Source organism: Macaca fascicularis, chromosome 1, assembly GCF_037993035.2.
Source record: "Macaca fascicularis isolate 582-1 chromosome 1, T2T-MFA8v1.1".
Taxonomy (NCBI): Eukaryota; Metazoa; Chordata; class Mammalia; order Primates; family Cercopithecidae; genus Macaca; species Macaca fascicularis.
In genome coordinates this window covers 123222637-123244580 of record NC_088375.1, presented here as the reverse complement: position 1 = coordinate 123244580, position 21944 = coordinate 123222637, and positions in this window count along the sequence as shown.

Genomic DNA, 21944 nt, shown 5'->3' with positions numbered 1-21944 from the left:
TAAGCAAATTCAGTGAAGTCTCAGGATACAAAATCAATGTGCAAAAATCACAAGCATTCCTATACACCATTAACAGACAAACAGATAGCCAAATCATGAATGAACTCCCATTCACAATTGCTACAAAGAGAATAAAATACCTAGGAATCCAACTTACAAGGGATGTAAAGGACCTCTTCAAGGAGAACTACAAACCACTGCTCAATGAAATGAAAGAGGACACAAACAAATGGACGAATATTCCATGCTCATGGATAGGAAGAATCAATATCGTGAAAATGGCCATACTGCCCAAGGTAATTTATAGATTCAATGCCATCGCCACCAAGCTACCAATGACTTTCTTCACAGAATTGGAAAATACTACTTTAAACTTCATATGGATCCAAAAAAGAGCCCGCATTGCCAAAACAATCCTAAGCCAAAAGAACAAAGCTGGAGGCATCACACTACCTGACTTCAAACTATACTACAAGGCTACAGCAAACAAAACAGCATGGTACTGGTACAAAACAGGGAGATAGACCAATGGAACAGAACAGAGGCCTCAAAATAACACTACATGTCTACAGCCATCTGAACTTTGACAAAATTGACAAAAACAAGAAATGGGGAAAGGATTCCCTATTTAATAAATGGTGCTGGGAAAACTGGCTAGCCATATGTAGAAAGCTGAAACTGGATCCCTTCCTTACACTTTATACAAAAATTAATTCAAGATGGATTAAAAACTTAAATGTTAGACCTAAAGCCATGAAAACTCTAGAAGAAAACCTAGGCAATACCATTCAGGACATAGGCATGGGCAAGGACTTCGTGACTAAAACACCAAAAGCAATGGCAACAAAAGCCAAAATTGACAAATGGGATATAATTAAACTAAAGAGCTTCTGCACGGCAAAAGAAACTAACATCAGAGTGAACAGGAAACCTACAGAATACGAGAAAATTTTTGCAATCTACCCATCTGACAAAGGGCTAATATCCAGAATCTACAAAGAACTCAAACAAATTTACAAGAAAAAAACAACCCCATTAAAAAGTGGGTGAAGGATATGAACAGACACTTCTCAAAATAAGACATCTATGCAGCAGACACATAAAAAAATGCTAATCATTACTGGTCATCAGAGAAATGCAAATCAAAATCATAATGAGATACCATCTCATACCAGTTAGAATGGCAATCATTGAAAAGTCAGGAAACAACACATGCTGGAGAAGATGTGGAGACATAGGAATGTTTTACACTGTTGGTGGGAGTGTAAATTGGTTTGACCACTGTGGAAGACAGTGTGGCAATTCCTCAAGGATCTAGAACTAGAATCACCATTTGACCCAGCAATCTCACTACTGGGTATATACCCAAAGGAGTATAAATCATGCTACTATAAAGACACATGCATGTGTATGTTTACTGCAGTGCTACTCAAAATAGCAAAGACTTTGAACCAACCCAAATGTCCATGAATGATAGGCTGGATTAAGAAAATGTGGCACATATACACCATGGAATACTATGCAGCCATAAAAAAGGATGAGTTCATGTCCTTTGCAGGGACATGGATGAAGCTGGAAACCATCCTTCTCAGCAAACTATCAACAAGGACAGAAAACCAAACACCGCGTGTTCTCACTCATAGGTGGGAATTGAAAGAAGAGATCACTTGGACACAGAGCGAGGAACATCACACACTGGGGCCTGTCTGGGGCTGGGGGGCTAGGGGAGGGATAGCATTAGGAGAAATACCTAAATGATGAGTTGATGGATGCAGCAAACCAACATGGCACATGTATACCTATGTATCAAAACTGCACTTTGTGCACATGTACACTAGGACTTAAAGCATAATTAAAAAAAAAAAGAAAGGTGAAGGGGTAAAAGGCATGTCACATGTCAAGTGAGGGAGTAAGAGAGTTGAGAGGAGGGGCAAGGCTGCTTTTTATTTTTATTTATTTTTTGAGATGGAGTCTCACTCTGTCGCCCAGGCTGGAGTGCAGTGGTGCAATCTCGGCTCACTGCAACCTCTGCCTCCTGGGTTCAAGCAATTCTCCTGCCTCAGCCTCCTGAGTAGCTGGGACTACAAGCATATGCCACCAAGCCCGGCTAATTTTTTGTATTTTTTTAGTAGAGATGGGGTTTCACCGTGTTAGCCAGGATGGTCTGGATCTCCTGACCTCGTGATCTACCTGCCTTGGCCTCCCAAAGTGCTGGGAATGCAGGCGTGAGCAACCATACCCGGCCGGGCAACACTCTTTTTAACAATCAGATCTTGTGATAACTAATAGAGTGAGAACTCACAGATTACCACAAGGATGGAACCAAGGCATTCATGAGGGATCCACTCCCATGACCAAAACATCTCCCACTAGGTCCCACCTCCAACAATGGTGATTAAATTTCAACATGAGATTTAGAGGGGACAAACATCCAAACTATATCATTTCACCCCTGACCTCCCCAAATCTCATGCCCTTTTCACACTGCAAATTCACATTGGGGGACTATTCTCAATAGTTCCCTAGTTTTAACTCATTCCAGCATCAACTCAAAAGTCCAAAGTCCAGTGCTATCTGAGACTCAAGGCAAGTTACTTCCACCTATGAGTCTGTAAAGTCAAAAACCAGTTATTTCAGTTATTTACTTCCAAGACACAATGGTGGTACAGGCATTGGGTAAACATTCCCGTTCCAAAAGGGAGAAATTGGCCAAATAAAATGGGCAATAGGCCCTACAGATATCCCAAACCCAGCAGGGCAGACACTAAACCTTAAAGCTCTAATATAATCCTTGACTCTATGTCCCATATCCAGAGTACTCTGGTGCAAGGAGTGAGTTCCCAAAGCCTTGGGCAGCTCTGCCCCTGTGGCTTTACAGGGTGCAGCCCATGTGGCTGCTGTCACCACAGGGTTGGAGTGCGTTTAGCTTTTCCAGGCTCAGGATGCAAGCTGCCAGTGCTGGATTATTCTCAGGTCTAAAGGGCAGTGATCCTCTTCCCACAGCTTCACTAGGCAGTGCCCTGGTGGGTACTCTGTGTGCTGACTCCTTGGGGAAATGGAAATATGCAATTGGAGCCCCCACACAGAGAAGCTGTGTAGAGACACAGTAGAGGCTTTCTTGCAGCAGGCTTCTGCCTGGGCATCCAGACTTTCCAATACATCCTCTGAAATCTAGGTGGAAGCTGCCAAGTCTCCACCATTCTTGCATATGCTTGCATTCTGCACCCCTGCAGACACCGCCACATGCAAGCTGCCAAAGCATAAAATGTGTGCCCTCTGATGCAGTAGCCCAGGCTGTATCTGGGGATGTATAGCTATCGCTGGAGCTGGAGTGGCCTGGATTCAAGGAGCAGTGCTGAGGCTGTGCAGAGCAGCAGGGTGCTAGGCCTGCTCCCTGAAACCATTCTTTCTTCATAGGCCTCTGGGCCTATGATGGGAGGAGCTGCCTGAAAGACTTCTGAAATGCCTTCAAGGCCTTTTTCCCACTGTCTTGAATGTTAGAATGTGGGTCCCTTTTAGTCATGCAAATCTTTCTAGCCAGTTCTTGCTCTGCATCCACTTAGATTCTGAAAATACTCTTTCCTTCTCTAGCACACAGCCAGACCGCAAACTTTCCGAACTTTTATGCTCTGCTTCCCTTTCAATTGTAAGTTCCAACTTTAAGTCATTCCTTCACTCCCAGATCTGATCATAGGCTGTTAGAAGCAGGCCACATTACTTCTTGAATGCTTCACTGCTTAGAAATTTTTTCTGCCACATACCCTTGGTCATCACTCTTAAGTTCAACCTTCCACAAATTACTAGAGGATGGACATAATGCAGCCAAGTACTGTACTTGGCGAATGGGTAACAAGGATGACCTTCATTTCAGTTCCAAGTTCTTAATTTCCATCTGAGACCTCATCAGCATGGCCTTCACTTTCCATATTTCTATGAGCGTTGTAGTTACATTTAACCAGTCTCTAAGAAGTTCTAGACTTTCCCTCATTTTCCTGTCTTCTTTTGAGCCCTAGAAACTCTTCCAACCTCTCTCCATTACCTAGATCCAAAGCAGTTTCCACATTTTCATCTGTCTTTATAATAATGTCCCACGGTTTGGGACCAATTTTCCACCTAAGTCCATTTTGGATTGCTAGGAAGAAACACCTGAGACTGGGTAATTTATAAAGAGGTATATTTGGCTCACAGTTCAGAAGGCTATACAAGCACAGCACCAGCAACTGCTTTCTGTCAGGACCTCAAAAAGCTTCCACTAACGGTAGATGGTGATGGAAAAACACACATTTTACAGGGCAAGAGAGGGAGTGAGAGGGTGAAGAAGTGGTGCCAGGCTCTTTTTAACAATCAGATCCTCCACTACCACAACAATGGCACAAATCCATGCACAAGGGATCTTCCCCCATGGCCCAACACTTCCCGCAAGGCCCCACCTCCACCACTATGGAAGGTTATGATTCTACTTATATTACATTCTTGAAATGACAAACGACATGGAGGAAAAAAATTGTGTTTTCAAGTATGAATTGTATTGCATTTATGAAACATGCTGTTCAACTATTCTGTACTTTTTTTTCCACTTGACGTATCATTAACTAATACTGAATCTATGTAAAGCAGTTCACTTTTCCAATCTGTTGTTCCATCTCAGGCAAGAGATGTTAAAAGTTTTGCTTCTGTCCCATCTACTCAATAGAGTTCCTTTGTGTAAGACAAACCTCATGATCAGTTCCTGACCAGAATCAGTGAATAACCCCCAGGGTACAAAATGGCAATTACAAGGTCACCCTCTTTCTGGAATTCCAATTGTTTCAAAATCCATTGTCTTGACAACTTTCCAATTTATTTAAAAACATATTTTTTGAAATTTTTATTTTTTAAGTTGTTGATGTGGGAGCATTGGGCTCCCATGGTCTAAAAGATTATACTCAGAAATGTAAGTTTATGATCTATGACACTGACATTTTTAAGAAATGGTGCCAGTTGTTTTGCTTAATATACCAAATTAAGAATTTTTCTGTTATCTCATTGTCATTTAACTTTTTTCTCTAACTTCAATATTTTTGGTAAAGTGAAATTTGGTATAAAGACTTGTAGGAGATTGGTCAGGGTGGTGGGAGAAACTATAGAAAAAGGAGCAGGTCTTCTGAAAGGTCAGAAGGCTCTACATAGCTTTGGGGGAGAATAGCTGGAGGCAGCTGTTCTCTGACCCTGAGGCAGAGGGCAAAAAGTAGGTACAAGGGAGCGTAGGGGAATTTATCCTGATCAAGCTCGTTTACTTATGTTGACCAGGAACTGACCTGTGTGTGACATTTCCTGAAAGGGGAACAATAAATGTTAATTACCTGCAGGCTGTGTTGGCTTCAGCTTTTTGGCATTGTGTCTGCACTGAATAAAAGCAAGCAGCACCAGCTTCCTGGGGCTGCATTTTGACCACTTGAGTCAGGCAATCCCCTAGCTGCTCTTACACTGCATACTTGTGTCTGAGTACCCCTTTCAGTCTTTTTGATGTCACTGTTTAGGGCTATCAACTTTCCTCTTAGCAACACCTTTGCTGTATCCCAGAGGTTTTGATAGATTGTGTCACTAGTGCTGTTCAGTTTGAGGAATTTTTAAATTTCCATCTTGATTTTGTTTTTCACCCAATGCTCATTCAGGAGCAGGTTATTTAATTTCCATGTATTTGCATGGTTTTGAAGAGTCCTTTTGGAGTTGATTTCCAGTTTTATTCCAATGTGGTCTGAGAGAGTGCTCAATATAATTTAAATTGCCTTAAATTTATTAAGGTTTGTTTTATGATCCAACATATGGTCTATCTTGGAGAAAGTCCCATGTGCTGTTGAATAAAATGTGTACTCTGTGGTTGTTGGATGAAATGTTCTGTATATATTTGTTAAGTCCATTTGCTCCAAAGTATAAATCCATTGTTTCTTTATTGACTTTCTGTCTTGATGACCTGTCTAGTGCTGTCAGCATTCCTATTATTGTTTTATAAATTTGGGAGTTCCACTTTTAGGTGCATGTATGTTTAGGATTATGATATTTTCCTGTTGGACAAGGTCTTTTACCATTATATAATGTCTCTCTTTGTCTCTTTTAATTGCTGTTACTTTAAAGTTTGTTTTGTCTAATAGAAGAATAGCTACTCCTGCTCACTTCTGGTGTCCTTTTGCATGAAATGCTTTTTTCCATCCCTTTACTTTATGAGTCCTATGTGTTAGGTGAGTCTCCTCAAGGCAGCAGATAGTTGGTTGGTGAGTTCTTATCCATTCTGCAGTTCTGTATCTTTTAAGTGAAGCATTTAGGCTATTTACATTCAATGTTAGTATTGAGATGTGAGGTACCATTGCATTCATTGTGCTATTTGTTGCCTGTGTACTTTGGTTTTTTTGTTTCTTGTTTTTGCTTTTTAACTTGTATTTTTGTTTTATAGGTCCCATGTGATTTATGCTTTAAAGAGGTTCTGCTTTGATGAGTTTCCAGGATTTGTTTCAAGATTTAGAGCTCCTTTTAGCAGTTCTTGTAGTGGTGGCTTTGTAGTGGTGAATTCTCTCCTCATTTGATAGTATGAAAAAGACTGTATCTTTCCTTCACATATGATGCTTAGTTTCACTGGATACAAAATTCTTGGCTGATAATTGTTTTGTCTGAAGAAGCTGAAGGTAGGGCTCCAATCCCTTCTTGCTTGTAGGGCTTCTGCTTAGAAAACTGCTGTTAATCTGACGGGTTTTCCTTTATAAGTTACCTGGTGCGTCTGTGTCACAGCTCTTAAGATTCTTTCCTTCATCTTAACTTTGGATAACCTGATGACAATGTGTCTAGGTGGTGATTTTCCCAGGTGTTCTTTGTGCTTCTTATATTTAAATGTCTAGGTCTCTAGCAAGGCCAAGGAAGGTTTCCTCGATTATTCCCCCAAATATGTTTTCCGAGCTTTTAGAATTCTCTTCTTCCTAAAGAACACTGATTATTCTTAGGTTTGCTTATTTAACATAATCCCAGATTTTTTAGAGGCTTTGTTCATATTTTCTTTTCCTTCTTTCTTTGTCTTTGTTGAAGTGGATTAATTCAAAGACCTTGTCTTTGACTCTGAATTTATTTCTCTACTTGTTCAATTCTATTGCTGAGACTTTCTAGATCATTTTGCATTGCTATAAGTGTGTCCAATGTTTCCTGAATTGTTGATTATTCTTTAAGCTATTTCCTTGAATATTTCTCCATTCATTTCTTGTATCGTTTCTTTAGACTTCCTTGCATTGGGCTTGACCTTTCTCTGGTGCCTGATAAGCTTAATAACCTACTGAATTCTTTTTCAGGTAAACCATGGATTTCTTCTTGGTTTGGATCAATTGCTGATGAATTAGTGTGATTCTGGGGGGGTGCTAAAGGGTTTTGTTTTGTCATATTATCTGAGTTGGTTTTCTGGTTCCTTCTCATTTGGGTAGGCTGTCAGAGAGAAGGCCTAGGACTGAAGGCTGTTGTTCAGATTCTTTTGTCCCACAGGATGTTCCCTTGATGTAGCACTCTTCCCCTTTCCTATGGATGTGGCTTCCTGTGAGCAGTACAGTGATTGTTGTCTCTTTTCTGGGTCTAGCCAACCAACAAGTCTACCCAACTCTGGGCTGGTACTGGGGGTTGTCCACACAGAGTCCTGTGATATGAACCATCTACGGGTCTCTCAGCCATGGATACCAGTGCCTGTTCTGGTGGAGGTGGCAGGGAGAGCAACGGACTCCATGAAGGTTCTTAGCTTGGTGGTTTAATGCTCTATTTTTGTGCTGGTTGGCCTCCTGCTGGGAGGTGGTGCTTTCCAGAGAGCATCAGCTGTGATAGTATGGAGAGGAACCCATGGTGGGTGGGGCCCTAGAACTCCCAAGGTTATATGATCTTTGTCTCCAGCTACCAGAGTAAGGAGGGAAGGACCATCAAGTGGGGGCAGGGCTAGGCATGTCTAAGCCCAGACTCCCCTTGGGTGGATCTTGTTGCAGCTGCTGTGGGGGATGGGAGTGAGGTTCCCAGGTCAATGGAGTTGTTTCCTAGGAGGATTATGGCTGCCTGTGCTGAGTCATCCAGGTTGTCAAGGAAGTGGGGGAAGGCCAGCAGTCACAGGCTTCACCCAGCTTCCATGCAAACCAAAGGGCCGATCTCACTCCCACCACGCACCCCTTAACAGCCTCGAGTCTGTTTCCAGGTGGTAGGCAAGCCAGGCTTGAGAATTTGCTCCAGGCTACCTGCCTCCCAGTTGAGAAAGGGCTTGGTTCTTCCCCTGCCTGTGGAGTCTGCACATTGGATTCACACTCTCCCCCAAGTTCTGGCCAGACTTCTCAACCCATTCAAATTATTACAAAGTTCAGCTGGAAATGGCCTTCTCCCTATGGTGCTTATCTCCCCACCTTGCCCTGCTCCTCTGGCCACCCTCCTGATGGATTCCTGTGGTGCCAGGTAGGAGTGGCCTGCTTGGGAAACTGGCAAGCTCTCAGGGCCTTTCTGCTGTTTCCTCTACCCCTGTATTTTGCTCAGCTCTCTAAGTTGACTCACCTCCAGGTTAAGGTTGGAAATTTCTGCAAACAGACCTTCAGTTTCTCCAGTGGGGGTGTGTGTTCAGAAGAGGAGCCTCTCCCACTTCCACAGCTGGGGCATTCACAAGATCTGGAGTGTCTTGTGGGTCTTGCAGGAGCAGTCTGCTTCCTTCAGAGGGTCTGTGGGTCCTCTCGGGATTGCTGGTTCATTCTTGCAGTCGATCTGGTGCTAAAATTCACAATGTGGGCCTCCACACACTGTTCTGTCCATCCAGTCAGAGCTGCAATCTAGTCCTGCCTCCTGTCCACCATGATGACCTGCCTCTCCCTTGGGATTTTTATATCCAAAAATGTCTTCCTATATATTTGATATATAGATTTAAGTTGGCAATATCTTTTTAGGTCTCTGACTGAATCACTACCTTCATTACCTTCTACTTTCTACTATTTCTGTTAGGAAATCACTTTTGAGTCTTATTTTCCTCTCTTAATGATAATGTATCTCTTCTTCCATTATTTAAAACAATTTCTCCTTGACATTGATTTTTAGTAATTTTAGTATGATGTAACTCAGTATGGTTGATTTTCATTGACATTACTTTATAACATTTTTTTGAATTTTCGGATTTCTTTATTTGGTCTTGTATCATTCTTTAGCCAGTATTTCTTTAAGTATTGTTTTACCCTATTCTGTCTCCACCATCCTTCTTCACTCCACTGACGATAGTATTTCTCATTATATCAATGCATCTCTTATAATGCTTCATCTAAAACAATTTTTTGTCTCTCTGCAACTCCACCTAAATATTTTCCCTGACAAATCTTTCAGTTTACTATTACTTTTTCCTCTATGTCTACTGTGTTTTCAAATGAATACACTAGTTTCTTAATTTTATTTGTCAAATTTTACTTCTAGAATATCCATTTGGTCCTTCGTATGACTTCCAGTTCTCTGCAAAATGTATTTGTCAATCTTGTTATTTCATTTTAACATCCATGTTTATTAATTCCATTATTTGGGTTTCCTTGTGGTATAAAATGGTTTCTTGGGTAAGTCTTGTTTTCCCATATACTCAAGTGGTTGCCAGATATTTTAATGTCAGATGTAAAGCAAAAACTTATAGATGAACTCTAGATGACTTTATCTTCCACCAGAGATATTTTACTCATGCTTTTGTTAGGCAGATGGGCTACAGAAACTAGAAATCCAGGAGTACATTGATTTATTCAAGAAATAATATCTGAAGTTGGAATTCATACTCTAGGAAGAAATCATATACATCCACTTCAGCCTTATGCTTGTTTAGAGTCTCAACTGAAAGTTGGGCTTGTTTACCAAAGTCTCATCTCCTTCCCAATTATTTCAACAATTGTAATTGTACCATGAGTCTTCTTAGCATCTGCTGTCAAAACTGGCATTGCCACAAGTTGAGAAAAAAGCTGCATCAATGATAGGCTTACTTCATTGGGCTTCCTTTATTTGTAAAGGTTGGCTTCACGATTTACCAGTACCTGTGTACCTCTTTGATGCCTTCTAAAAGACTTCTATATTTCAACACAAAGCTAATTAAAATAAAATTCACAAAAAAATGCATCTATCATAAGTAATTTTTTTTTACAATACAAAAATGTAAGCACTATCACAATCAAGAAGTAAAAGCAAGCCATAACTCCAAAAATTTCCTTTGCAGTCACTTCCCCCACTCCCATGCACAAACACTGTTTTACCTTGTATAATTACAGGTATTTTTGTCTTTTCTAAAGTATCATAGGAATGAAATTATACATCATTTCTAGCTACATTAAGTATGTTTTAAAATTTCATCCACGTTTTTAAAATTTCATTTTACTTTTTAATGTTTAATTCTTATGAATACTCTTGATATAAGCATACAATATGTTATAATCAAATTTGGGTGATTAGGATATCCACTACCCAAAACATTTATCATCTCTTCGTGCTGGGAATATTCCAAATCTTCTTTTATCGTTATTTAAAAACATACAACAAATTATTGTTAACTATTTCACCTTGTGCTATCAAACACTAGAAATTATTCCTTTTAATTGTTCTTTTGTACCCATTAACTGACCTTTCTTCATTCGATCCTCCCCACTACTACTCCTAGCCTCTGGCAACCACCATTCTATTCACTGCCTCCATGAAATAGGTTGTTTTAGCACTCACATGAGTGAGAACATGGAATATTTGTCTTTCTGTGCCTGGTTTATTCCACTTAACTTAGCGTCATCGAGGCTCATCCCTGTTGCTGCAAACAAGAAGACTAGATCTCACTCTTGGCACACAGGCTGGGGTGAAGTGAGGTAATCATGGCTCACTGCAGCTTCGACCTCCTAGGCTCAAACAATTCTCCCACTTAAGCCTCCCAAATAGCTAGGACTACAGGTACATGCTACCATGCCCAACTAATAATTGTTAACTTTTTGTAGACACAGGATCTCACTGTGTTGCCCAAGTTGGTCCTGAGCTCCTGGGGTCAAGTGATCCTCCCACCTCAGCCTCCCAAAATATTGAGATTACAGGAAAGAGCCACCAAGTCAGACCAATTTCATTCTTTTTAAGGCTAAATAATATCCCATTGTGTATATATACTGCCTTTTCTTTCTTCATTCATCCATTGATGAAACACACAGGTTGATTCTATATCTTGGCTATTATGAATAGTGCTACAATTAACATAGTGGTGCAGATATCTCTTCGGTATGCTGATTTCCTTTCTTTTGAATATACACCCACCAGTAATATTGTTGGATAGTATAGTAGTTCCATTTTCAGTATTTTCAGGAACCTTCAGAGTATTTTCCATAGTGACTGTACTAATTTACATTCTCAGCAGTGTATAAGCATTCCCCTTTCTCCATGTTTTTGGCAGCATTTATTTTCTTTTTGATAAAAGCCATTTAACTAGGGTGAGGTGATATCCTCTGGTGGTTTTGATTTGCATGTCCCTGATTATAAGTGATGTTGAGCAGTTCTTCATATATCTGTTGACAATTTGTGTCTTTTTACAAATGTCTATTGAAATCTTTTGCCCCTTTTATATAGAAATATTTTTATTGCTATTGAGTTGTTTAAAATCCTTATACATTCTGGTTATTAATCCCTTCTTGGATGACTAGTTTTCAAATATTTCCTTCCATTCTGTAGGTTGTCTATTCACATTGTTGTTTCTTTCTGTGCAGTTTTTTAGCTTGATGTTATCCCATTTTAAAATTTTGGCTTTGGTTGCCTGTCAGGTCTTACTCAAGAAATCTGCCCAGACAAATGTTCTGAAACATTTGCCCAGTTTTCTTCTAGTAGTTTCATATCTTATATTTAAGTGCCATCTTTTCCCTAATGTATGGTCTTGGCTTGTCGAAAGAGTTGACTGTAAATGTATGAATTTATTTCTGGACCCTTTATTCTATTCTACTGGTTTATGTGTCTGTTTTTTGTTCCAGTACTATGCTATTTTGTTTACTATAGCCTTGTAGTATATTTTGAGGTAACATAATGTGATACACTTGACTTTGTTACTTTGTTACATCTGACTTTTGTTCAGGATTGCTTTGGCTATTCAGGTCTTCTGTGTGTCCATACAAATGTAAGGATTGTTTTCCCACTATCTATGAAGAATGACATTGGTTTCATTAAATCTGTTGATCACTTTGGTTAGTATAAACATTTTAACAATATTAATTCTTCCAATGCATGAACATGGGATATCATTCAATATTTTTGGTATCTGCTTCAATCTCTTTCATCAGCATACTATAGTTTTCATTGTAAATACTGTTAACCTCCTTGGTTAAATTTATTCCTAAGTATTTAATTTTTTGTAGCTATTATAAATGGGACTGCTTCCTTAGTTTTTCAGATAGTTCTTTATTGAAATATACAAATATCATCACATTATTCACTGACATGCATGTTGATTTTGTATCCTGCAACTCTATTGAATTTATCAGTTCTAACAGATTTTTGTCAGAATCTTTGTTTTTCTGAAAATATCATCTCTGAATAATGACAATTTAAGTCCTTCCTTTTGAATTCTGAAGCCCTTTCTTCTTCCTCAGTAATTACCCTGGCTAGAATTTCTGGTGTGAAATTGAATACAATTGTTAAAACTGGGTATCTTGTTTCAGATCTTGGAACAAAAGGCTTCCAATTTTTCCGTTTGTCAATATCATGCGATGAGTTTCTCATACATGGCCTTTACTGTGTTTCAGTATGTTCCTTCTATACCCAGTTTGCTGTTTTTATCATAAAGGAATGCAGAATTGCATTAAATGCTTTTTTTTTTTTTTTTTTTTTGGCATCTATTGACATGATCTATGGTTTTTGTCCTTGATAACGTTAATGTGATATTCAATTTTATTGACTGGGCCAGGCATGGTGGCTCACACCTGTAATCCCAGCACTTTGGGAGGCCAAGGTGGGTGGATCACTTGGGGTCAGGAGTTTGAGACCAGCCTGGCCAACACGGTGAAACCCTGTCTCCACTAAAAATACAAAAATTAGCCAGGTGCAGTGGTGAGTGCCTGTAATCCCAGCTACTCAGGAGGCTGAGGCAGAATTGCTTGAACCTGGGAGGTGGAGGTTGCAGTGAGCCGAGATCACGCCACTCCACTCCAGCCTGTTCTTGCTTGTCTAGTTCTTTAAGGTATACCATTAGGTTATTTATTTGGAGTCTTTATTGATTTGGCATTTATTATTATAAATTTCCTTCTTAGCACTGTTCTGCTGTATTCTTATAGTTTTGGTATGTTATGTTTCCATTATCATTGGTTTCAATAGATTTTTAAAGTGCATTTAAAATTTTTTCACTGACCTATTGGTTGTTAGGAACATGTTTACTTTTGATGTATCTGTATAGTTTCCAACGTTTCTCTTGTTATTGGTTTTTAGTTTTATTCCAGTGTGGTCAGATACTTGACATTATTTTGATTTTTTAAAAATTTGTTTTGTGTCATAACATATAGTTCATTCTGCAGAATTCTCCTTGTGCTGATGAGAATGTGTATTCTGTAGCTATTAGAAAAAATGTTCTATAAGTGTCTGCTAGTTCCATTAGGTCTAGAGTGTAGTTTAATTTTACTGTTTCTTTTTGTCCTAATGGCAAGTCCATTGCTGAAAATGGGACACTGCAGTTCCCTTTTATTATATTGCAGTCTACCTCTCCCTTTAAAGCAATTAATATGTTTCATATGTTTAATTACTCCAATAATGGTTGCATATATATTTAGTTGCTCATTCCTCTTGGTAAATTGGCTACTTTATCATTACATTGTGATGTTGTCTCTAATTTTTAGTTTTTGACTTGAAGTCTATTTTATCTAAGTATAGTAGCTACTTCTGAGATTTTTGATTTTCTATTGCATGAAATGTCTTTTTTCATCCATTCGCTTTCAGTCTACGTGTGTCCTTATAGATGGAGTGAGTTTCTAGCAGGCAGCATATACTTGGGTCTTAAAAAAAAAAAAAAAAATTCAGCCATTCCATTTCTTGCAAATGGAGAATTTAGTCCCTTTACATTCAATTCTAATATTATTAGGAAAAATTTATACCTGCCATTCTGTTGCTTTCTGGTTGTTTTGTAAATAATTTATTCCTTTCTTACTATCTTTTGTGTAAAAGTGATTTTGTCAAGTAGTATATTTTAATTCTTTGGCTTTGATATTAATGTATTGCGAGTTTTTGCTTTGTAGTTATAAGGCTTACAAAAAATATTTTAAAACAAGTTACTTTAAACTGATTACACCTTAACTTTGGTCAGTGTGGGAAAATACTAAAAAAACCCTCTAAGCTCTAAGTTTATTACTCCTACTTTTAGACTTTTCATTGTCTCTGTATCTTTTTATACTATTTCTTAAGCAATATAATTTTTGGTAGGTTTATGTTTTAGTTTTCATTCTAAACTTTCTAGCATCTTACACACAATTATAGCATTAGAGTGCTCTCAATATTGTGTGCTTAGATTTACCAGTGAGTTTTCTATCTTCAGATGATTTCTTGAAGCACGTTACAGCCCTTTTCTTTCAGAGTAAAAAAATCTTTAGGTTGTCTTGTAAGACAAGTCTAGCGGTGACAAATTTCTTTCAGCTTTTGTTTGTCTGGGAAAGTCTAGTTCTTTATGTTTGAAGGATAGCTTTGCTGGATACAGTATTCTCAGTGCAAGTTTTTTTGTTGTCCTTCAGCACTTCAAATACGTCTTCCCACATCCTCCTGATTGATAAAGTTTCTGCTGATAAGTCTGCTTCCAGATGTATAGCAGCTCCCTTATACATATTTACTTCTTTTCTCTTCCTGCTTTTAGGATCCATTTTTTTTTGTACCTGAAAAGAGTTTAACTATATGCCCTGTGGTATTCTTGTTCAGGTTTAATTATCTTTGTGTTCTCTGATCTTCTTGTATCTGGAGATTCATATCTTTTTCTAGGTTTGGAAAGTTCTCTATTATGTATGAATAAACTTTCTACCCCAAATGCTTTCTCTACATCCCCTTTAAGACCAATAACTTGTATTTGCTTTTTGATGCTCTTTTCTACATCATATAAACATGCTTCTTTCTTTTCCATTTTTCTCTCCTCTGTGTATTTTTAAATAGCCTGTTGAGCTCATTAACTTTCCCTTCTGTTTGATCAATTCTGCTGTTGAGACATGGAGGCATCTTTCTGATGGTCAATTGAATTTTTAGCTCCAAGATTTGTTTAGTTTTTGATAATCACTTCAAACTTTCTTACAGTTCTCGGAAAGAATCCTTATTTCCTTCTGTTTTATTGTAGTTTGCTGAGTTTCAAAAAAAAATACACATACTGAATTATCAGTCTGGAAGGTCACATATCTCTGTCACTCTAGGATTGATCACTGGTATCTCATTTAGTACATTTGGTGAGGCCAAATTTTCCTGGATGTCTGTGATGCTTTTGGACATTCCTAAATGTCTGGGCATGCATTGCAGATTTATGTATTTATTCCAGTCTTCACACTCTGATCTTGGTTATAATTCCTTTTTCAGAGGGCTCTCCGAGTTCAAAGTGGCTGTTAACTGCAGCCACTTCAGCAGTAGAGGGTACCCTAAACTTAAGTGTGTTGTGACACTTGCAGACTCCTAGCCCTAATGAATTTAGAAATGAGGGAGAATTCCTTGGGTTCCCAGAGAATTACTTACTCTCTTCCATCTTTCCTCCAAGCCAAATGAGTCCCTCTCTAAGCCTGGCTTCTTGGTGGTGGGGAAGGGTTAATGCAAGCACTGTCAGGGCCACCACAGCTGATACTGCATAACAACCAAGGTCTAGTCTGCCAGACCAGTACAGTACCTGGGTTTGTGCAAGGCCAACAGCTGCTACTGTCTGACTGCCACTGAATTTTATTCAAAACCCAAGGATAATTTAGTCAAAGGAAGGTGAAGCATGGAGGGACTTGGGTCCCATCAGGGCAGTAGATTCTCTTCTGGCCTCAGAAGAGTATAGAAGCACCATCCAGCAGTAATGATCTGGAATCAGAAGCTTCAGGATTTCTGCCATTGCTTTATTTTACTGAGGCTGGACTGTCACTCTCCTTCCCCAAAGCAGGAGTCTCTCTCCTATGCTGCGTTTCCTGGAGTTGGAGGATGGGTGATCCATATGCTCCCATGGTCACTGCAGCTGGTCCCTTGCTGAACCAAGTAAAGAGCCTCTGAAACCAGTGCAGCACCAGGGCTTGCTCAAGAACTGCAGTTGACATGGCCTAGCTGTCAGAGAAATTGATTCAGGGCCTCAGGGAACTTTAGTCAGTTGGTGGCAAAGCAGACCAAGTCTTGGGTTCCTGCTAGTGGGGCAGTGAATTCTCCTCTAGCCCAGGGCTATTTTAAAGGCTCCCTCCATGGGCATTGGTAGAATTTTGCCTGGTGCCGTTTCATTATTACATGGCAGCACTGAGTTATTACGCAAAGTTCCATTCACGTCACTCTCCCCCAAGCAGAGATTCTCTCTTCCTGCTATGCTGCCTGAGTCTGGGGAAGCAGTGTTACGGGCAATGTGAGACCATCCTTCCTACCTTCTTCAATGCATTTTTCCTCGTTATTATGCTAAAACTGTGATCCACCACAATTATTGCTGGTGAGGTACTGGTGACCACTCACTTTAACTTCTCGATCTTATGAAGGTGCTTTCTTGCTCGGATAGTTGTTCAGTTTGACATTCCTGCAGGGTGACCAATTGCTAGAGGGTTCTATTCGGCCATCTTTCTCCACCTCACATTCATGTTTTTGCAGGTTATTTCTTTCCTTGTATTGATTAGCATTTGATACCATGAATACAGCACAATGTATACATCCATTACTCTTTTCTGGAACACTTATGTCCAGGTTGGGGTTAATATGAATAAGGCTATGAAATTTCAGGTACATGTCTTTGTGTGAATTTCTGTTTTCATTTCTCTTAGGTAAAAACATATCCTATGGAATTGCAGTTAATTTGGTAATTCTAGATTTATAGTTTTGTTTAAAAAAAAAAAAAAACCCTGTCAAACAATTTTTTCAGAGTGACTCTATGACTTTACTAACCAGAAATGTATGCAAATTCCAATTTCAAGTCATGATTTTTTAAAAAGATGATCAATTGACTGTGCATTTGTCTATTTCAGGACTCTATTGTGCTATTGGTCTATTTGTCTATGTTAATACTATATTATCTCTTTTGCTGCAACATTATAATACATCTTGAAACCAGGTACAGTAAGTCCTCTACCTGTTTGAAGATTCCTTTGGCTATTCTAAATGCTCTGAATTTCCAGATTTTAGAAACAACTTGTCAATTTATTTAAAACATACTGTTGGAATTTTGCTTGGGGTTAACACTGAATTCATAAACCACCAAGCAGAAATTGAAAATCCTAACAACATTTAGTCCTCCAACATATTTAGTGACATATCGTTCCATTTACTTAGGTATTTTAAGTTTCTTCTCATCAATGTTTTGTAACTTGCAGTGTAATGGTCTTACAGGTCTTACATGTGTGTCACTGAATTGTTCCTAAGTATATGGCTGTCTTATGCTGTTGTAAATGTTTCATTTTCCAATTATTCGTCAATATAGAAATGCATATTATCAATTGTCAAATTACTTTTTTATATCTGTTGATAATAATCACACGGTCTTTCTCATTTTACTATGTGGTGAATTATATTGCTGGGTTAAGCCTCACATATATACAACCTTTTACATTGTTAAATTCTATTTCTTTTTATCTTATTTTTTGCATTCATATTCACATAAAATACTGATTTTTAATTTTCTTTTATTGTACTATTTTGTCAAGTTTTGTAATGGGATTGATATGGTTTGGATTTGTGTCCCCATCCAAATCTCATGTTCAATTGTAATTCCCAGTGTTGGAGGCTGTGTCCTGGTGGGAGGTGACTGGTTCACGGAGGTGGATCCTTCACGAATGGTTTAGCACCATTCCTTTGGTGCTGTTCTTGTGACAGAGTTCTCATGAGATCTGGTTGTTTAAAAGTGTGCAGCAAATCCCCTCTCTCTTCCTCCTGCTCCAGCCATGTAACATGTACCTGTTTCCCCTCCGCCTTCCACCAGGATTGCAAGTTTCCTGAAGTGTCCCCAGAAGCAGAAGCCACTAAGCTTCCTGTACAGCTTGCAGCATCAGAAGCCAATTAAACCTCTTTTCTTTATAAATTACCCAGTCTCAGTTATTTCTTTATAGCAATGTGAGAATGGATTAATACAGGGGTTATACAGGCCTCATAAAACAAATTCAAAATTGTTTTGTTTTCTAATTTTTGAAAGAAGCTCTGTAGAGTTTAATATTATCTCTAACCTACACATTTGATGTAATTTTCCATTGGAGCAACCAGGAGTTAGTGTTTTCTTTTTGGTAACATTTATGATTACCAATTCACTTTAATAAATATGGAGCTTTTTTCATGTACTGTAATCTGCATCATTTTTGACAAGTTGTGTTTCAAAAGGCATTTGTCCATCTAAGTTATTCGATTATTGGCATAAAGTTGTTCATAACATGCACTTATTATCTTTAATGTTAACAGGCTATAACGTCCTTTCTATTCTCAACATTAGTAATTTGTGCTTCCTCTTTTTAACTTGATCAGTTTGTTTCCTAGGCTGCTATAACATCAACTAGATAGCTTGAAACGAGAGAAATTTATTCTCTCACAGTTGTGTAGACTAGAAGTCTGAAATCAAGGCTTCCTCTCAACACTCTAGAGAAGGGATCTTCTTTGTCTCTTCCTTACTTCTGGTTGCAGGCAATCTTTGGCTTAAAGTTGGCATCACTCCAATGTCTGTCTTTATTTTCACATGGACTTTGTATCTCTGCCAATGCCTTCTTATAAGGAAACTAGTCATTGAATTTCGGGATACCCTAACCTAGTACGATTTTATCATAACTAATTACATCTGCAAAGACCCTATTTTGAAATAAGGTCACATCTGAAATTTCAAGTGAACATGAATTTTGGAGGGATATTATTCACCCCAGTATATATGTCTTACCAGGTGTTTATCAATCTTATTTCAAAAAAACTCCGTTTCAACTTGATTTTGTGTGTTAATTTCCATCAACTTTGAAAAAGTTCTTAGTAAATATCTCTTCAAATATTTGTTCTGTATCATTCTTTCAATCTTCCCCTTCTGAGACTCAATTACAAGGATGGTAGGCCATTTCACTTTCCTTCAAATTACACACATTCTATAATTTTACTCATTCTATAATTACAATTACTAAAATTATACTCATTCTATAATTTTTTCTTTGCTTTTCCATTTGTATACTCTCAATTGCTTTGTCTTTATTGATCTTTTCCTCTGTGTACTCTTAGATCATATTCATTTCTAGATTTCTGTGTTTTGTTGTTGTTTCCATATTTCTGCTGAAATTCTGTATCTCTTCATGTATGTTTTCCACTTTGTTTTACTAGATCTTTAGGCACTTTTATTGTCATGACCACCCTCTGATAATGCAAACATATGACAATTTCAATTTGCTTCTATTGACTGATTCCTCTCTGGATAAAACTTTTTTCCTCCTATGCGTGTCTCATATATATATATATGATATATATATATGATATAATATATATTTTTTACTGTGTGCTGTGTATTTTTTATAAAAGGTAAGTATGAACAGAAGTAATAGTTAACACCAGAAAACAGCATGCTCCTATTGTTAGGTTCAGAGTTTGACACTGAATCAATCTGATGTACAGTTGAGAGCAGTTGGGCTTTGTTGCAGCTGTAGTTTGATTAACTTCCTCCCTCCTTTCAATTATATATACAAAATTGTATTATATATGTGTATTACACACACACACACACACACACACACACACACACACACACATATATGAGACAAGGTCTCACTCTGTTGTCCAGACTGGAGTGCAGTGGTGTGATCATAGCCCTGGGTGAAGTGATCCTCCTGCCTCAGCCTCCCAGGTAGGTAGGACAGCATGCATACACCACCATGTCATGCTAATTTTTAGTATTTTTTTGTAGAGATGCGGGTCTTGCTATGTTGCCCAGGCTGGTCTCTAACTCCTGGCCTCAAGCAATCCTCCTGCCTTGGCTTCCCAAAGCACTGGAATTACAGGTATGAGCCACTGTGATTGGCCATTTCATATATTTTGAGTGGACAAAGTTTTAACAGAAAATTTGGATATGAGCACTGGCGAGATTCTAGTGTTTTTTTGGTTTTTGTTTTGTTTTGTTTTGTTTTGCTTTTCAGCTGAGCTGCCAGTTTTTGAAAGAACAGATTTTTCTTTGCACTAATCACAACAGTGTATTTTTGAATTTCTGGGGCATTTTACTTGTAATCTATTGATGTACTTGGCTTTCTGTGCCTCAGGTGAACTCTCAGTCATATTATCATTTCCTTTGGAGGACACAGTTCTTAGACCATAATGCCTCAGAATGACTTCCTTTGTTCCAGGTCTGTTATTTTTCTTAGTTTCCTAATAAATGAGCACACCCTTTCTAAAATCAGCACAGTGGTTGTTTAAAACCAAGAAATATTTCCAACACTAGACTTACAAGGATACTAAAACAAGTCACTATTTGCTGAACTTTCATTTTGCAGCAAGTCTCTACTGGACAATGAAAGATAAAAGTTACCTTCCTTTTTCACAAATTCATTGAGCACTTAAAATATATGACATCTTACTACAAAATACAGTATAATCTTAGTCCTTCTACCTTGTGATTCCCCATCTTTTTTTTTTTTTTGATGGTTTTTTTTTTTTTTTTGAGACAAAGTCTTGCTCTGTGGCCCAGGCTGGAATGCAATGGCATGATCTCAGTTCACTGCAACCTCCACCTCCCAGGTTCAAGTGATTCTTCCACCTCAGCCTCCCGAGTAGCTGGGATTACAGGCACACACCACCAGGTCTGGCTAATTTTTGTATCTGTAGTAGAGACAGGGTTTCACCATGTTGGCCAGACTGGTCTTGAATTCCAGACCTCAGGCGATCTGCCCACCTTGGCCTACCAAAGTGCTGGGACTACAGGTGTGAGTCACCGTGCCCAGCCGATTCCACTATCTCTTACAAGCTTGTAATCAGTATCCAATTGGTACAAAGAGAAAAAACTGGGAGAAAGCATTATGAATTCTCAAAACCTTAAAAATAGAAATACATCCATTCCACTTTCTAAAATTCAGTTTTGCACCTACATCTAACTGCACGTGAGGCTAGGAAATATAGTCTTGCTGTATACCCAGGACAAAAAGGAAACAGATTTTTCACTATCAGTTCACAGTATCTGCCAATTTTGTTAGCTTAAGACCTCTTAAAGTTAAACATTCAACTCAAAAATGTTGATGGAATTGAAGAGAAATGCCTTATCTGTTCAATCAAGCTACTGTATCTGACAATGGAGGCAAGGTATATTTTGATGGTCAGTATGACTGTCTTCTGTCACTTCAGCATTACAGTTAGGGATAAACACACATTCCAAATTCTCTTATAATCCCTCCACAAAGCTACAGCAGTGTCCCCTTATCAGTAGGGATATATTCCAAGATCTCCCGTGGATTATCTGAAACTATAGATAGTACTAAACCCTCTATATACTGTTTTTCCCTACATATATATATATATATACCTATGATGAAGTTTAATATATATGAGATAAAGTTTAACATATATATTAGGCATAGTAAGACATGAACAACAATAATAAAATAGAACAATTATAATAATATGCCAGCTTACTACTCTTGTGCTTTGGGGCATTAAATAAAATATGGGCTACTTGAACACAAGCACCGAGATACTGCAACAGTCCATCTGATAACTGATGGCTACAAAGTGACTAATGAATGGGTAGTGTCTACAGCATAGATATGCAGAAAAAAGAGATGATTTACATCCTGGGCAGCAGGGAAATAAGATTTCATCACACTACTCTGAAGAGCCTA